The following is a 3655-nucleotide window of genomic DNA, read 5'->3' as shown; positions in this document are numbered from 1 at the left end:
CATTTTGCCATTCACTGTTTCCCTTTTGTGTGGTCTGGTTGTGTGTGTGTGTGGCTTGACTGTGATGAGTGAAAGCCCTGTGTTTTCACAGTCTTGCTTTTTAACCCTTTGAAGGGTAGTTTTAAAAAAATGTTTTATGTTTTACCAGTAGTGATTGTTACATCAACATTAGAATGTTAACTGAAGAATATTCTAGTTACATATTTGATCACAAATTCAAACATGACCGGTACTGTTCTTCTCAGATTAATTGAAAAATGTGTACAGTGGGTATGTGTAGAGACAGATACCAACATTTGCAAATCCAAATGTTTTCAGATTAATAAAATTGGATTATAACTAATAAAATGTAACTCAATTAATAAAAGTTGGTTACGCCGATTACCAACTGAGGGATACCAGAGAATCTTCGACCGTGCTGGTAATGAGGGGCTAACATGCTGGATTACTTTGGTTTATATATAGTTCTGGAAGATTCATTTGGAACTCTTTCTTTCTTGGTCTTTGTTGACTAGGAAACACCCCCAAGGCTGCTGCAGGTAGGGATGATGTTGGTAAACTTGTGCTACTTTTATCTTCTTTTTTTAAACCCTTTTGAGTTGATTATCATTAACAATCACCTTGGCCATGCACAATGCCAGCCATTTCAAGAATGATTAAATGTTAATTATTCTATATGAGATAGTAGGGTAGTTACAATAGTGCTCACCAGCAACCATTTTGACCGTTTGGAGATGAAAAGAGTATTTACAGCTTCTTGGAAATGGAGACAAATTTGAAATTCCTCAGTCTCAACTTACAAGCACTGTGGTATTTGTGGTCAAATTAAAGAATGTTAAAGAATGTCACGGTGAACGTTACAAAGAGGCTGGCTGGGTGGTTTACATTCCACCTGAAATAACAGGTAACAGTTCATCAGCTTTTTGTGTCAGATTTTCTGAAGGATATGATTGTGTTCTATAAACCTGTACATGAGGGTGCTGCTTGTAGAATTGTGGAAATCAAGCCTTGAAGGAAAGCATCTGAACATTTTTCTTGTTTTTGTTGCAAACAAAGTTTCATTTGACAGTTTGATCAATTTCCAAAACACTATTTGAAACGAACATGTAGCACATGATCACCTGTGGTCATTAAGCCTAATTATAATGTAGAAAAATCGAATGGCAGCTTAAAGTCACAGTTGGAAATATTTGTGTAAAATTGCGCGGGGTGGTAGCGCCCAAAGCATAGGCTCTGCTTCTTGGGGCCGCTTTCTGTGAACACCCTAGCAGTGGTTTGATGGTCCTAGGCCCTATTGTCTGGGAGCTATTGAACTTTGAAAGCGTTAGCCGGCTGCATTTTTTTCCGATCGGCGGCTTAAATTCACGGTTGGAAATATTTGTGTAAAATCGCGCGGGGTTGTAGCGCCCAAAGCATAGGCTCTGCTTCTCAGGGCCGCTGTCTGTGAACACTCTAGCAGTGGTTTGATGGTCCTAGGCCCTATTGTCTGGGAGCTATTGAACTTTGAAAGCATTAGCCGGCTGCATTTTTTTTTTCCGAATGGCGGCTTAAAGTCACGGTTGGAAATATTCGTGTAAAATCACGCGGGGTGGTAGCGCCCGAAGCATAGGCTCTGCTTCTCGGGGCCGCTGTCTGTGAACACTCTAGCAGTGGTTTGATTGTCCTAGGCCCTATTGTCTGGGAGCTATTGAACCTTGAAAGTGTTAGCCGGCTGCATTTTTTTCCGATCGGCGGCTTAAAGTCACGGTTGGAAATATTTGTGTAAAATCGCGCGGGGTGGTAGCGCCCGAAGCATAGGCTCTGCTTCTCGGGGCCGCTGTCTGTGAACACTCTAGCAGTGGTTTGATGGTCCTAGGCCCTATTGTCTGGGAGCTATTGAACTTTGAAAGCATTAGCCGGCTGCATTTTTTTCCGAATGGCGGCTTAAAGTCACGGTTGGAAATATTCGTGTAAAATCGCGCGGGGTGGTAGCGCCCGAAGCATAGGCTCTGCTTCTCGGGGCCGCTGTCTGTGAACACTCTAGCAGTGGTTTGATTGTCCTAGGCCCTATTGTCTGGGAGCTATTGAACCTTGAATGCGTTAGCCGGCTGCATTTTTTTCCGATCGGCGGCTTAAAGTCACCGTTGGAAATATTCGTGTAAAATCGCGTGAGGTGGTTGCGCCCGAAGCATAGGCTCTGCTTCTCGGGGCCGCTGTCTGTGAACACTCTAGCAGTGGTTTGATCGTCCTAAGCCCTATTGTCTGGGAGCTATTGAACCTTGAAAGCTTAGCCGGCGCATTTTCATTCCGATCGCAGCTTAAAGTCACCGTTGAAATATTCATGTAAAATCGCGTAGGTGGTAGCGCCCGAAGCATAGGCTCTGCTTCTCGGGGCCGCTGTCTGTGAACACTCTAGCAGTGGTTTGATGTCCTAGGGCCCTATTGTCTGGGAGCTATTGAACCTTGAATGCGTTAGCCGGCTGCATTTTTTCCAATCCGCGGCTTAAAGTCACGGTTGAAATATTCATGTAAAATCGCGCGTGGATGTAGCGCCCGAAGCATAGGCTCTGCTTCTCGGGGCCGCTGTCTGTGAACACTCTAGCAGTGGTTTGATGGTCACAGGCCTATTGTCTGGGAGCTATTGAACCTTGAATGCGTTAGCCGGCTGCATTTTTTCCGATCGCTGCTTAAAGTCACGGTTGGAAATATTCGTGTAAAATTTGCGCGGGTGGTAGCGCCCGAAGCATAGTTCTGCTTCTTGGGCCGCTGTCTGTGAACACTCTAGCAGTGGTTGATGGTCCAGGCCCTATTGTCTGGGAGCTATTGAACCTGAAAGTGTTAGCCGGCTGCATTTTTTTCCGATCGCGGCTTAAAGTCACAGATGGAAATATTCGTGTAAAATCGTGCGGGGTGGTAGCGCCCGAAGCATAGGTTCTGCTTATCGGGGCCGCTGTCTGTGAACACTCTAGCAGTGGTTTGATGATCCTAGGCCCTATTGTCTGGGAGCTATTGAACATTGAAAGCGTTAGCCGGCCGCATTTTTTTCCGATCGGCAGCTTAAAGTCACCGTTGGAAATATTCGTGTAAAATCGCGTGAGGTGGTTGCGCCCGAAGCATAGGCTCTGCTTCTCGGGGCCGCTGTCTGTGAACACTCTAGCAGTGGTTTGATGGTCCTAGGCTCTATTGTCTGGGAGCTATTGAACCTTGAATGCGTTAGCCGGCTGCATTTTTTTCCGATCGCGCTAAAGTCACCGTTGGAAATATTCGTGTAAAATCGCGTGAGGTGCTTGCGCCCGAAGCATAGGCTCTGCTTCTCGGGGCCGCTGTCTGTGAACACTCTAGCAGTGGTTTGATGATCCTAGGCCCTATTGTCTGGGAGCTATTGAACCTTGAAACCGTTAGCCGGCCGCATTTTTTTCCGATCGGCGGCTTAAAGTCACCGTTGGAAATATTCGATTAAAATCGCGTGGGGTGGTTGCGCCCGAAGCATAGGCTCTGCTTTTCGGGGCCGCTGTCTGTGAACACTCTAGCAGTGGTTTGATCGTCCTAAGCCCTATTGTCTGGGAGCTATTGAACCTTGAAAGTGTTAGCCGGCTGCATTTTTTTCCGATCGGCGGCTTAAAGTCACAGATGGAAATATTCGTGTAAAATCGCGCGGGGTGGTAGCGCCCGAAGC

This window comes from Anguilla rostrata, chromosome 14 (assembly GCF_018555375.3).
Source record: "Anguilla rostrata isolate EN2019 chromosome 14, ASM1855537v3, whole genome shotgun sequence".
NCBI lineage: Eukaryota > Metazoa > Chordata > Actinopteri > Anguilliformes > Anguillidae > Anguilla > Anguilla rostrata.
The sequence above is the reverse complement of the archived record's forward strand: the minus strand, read 5'-3'. Positions refer to the sequence as shown.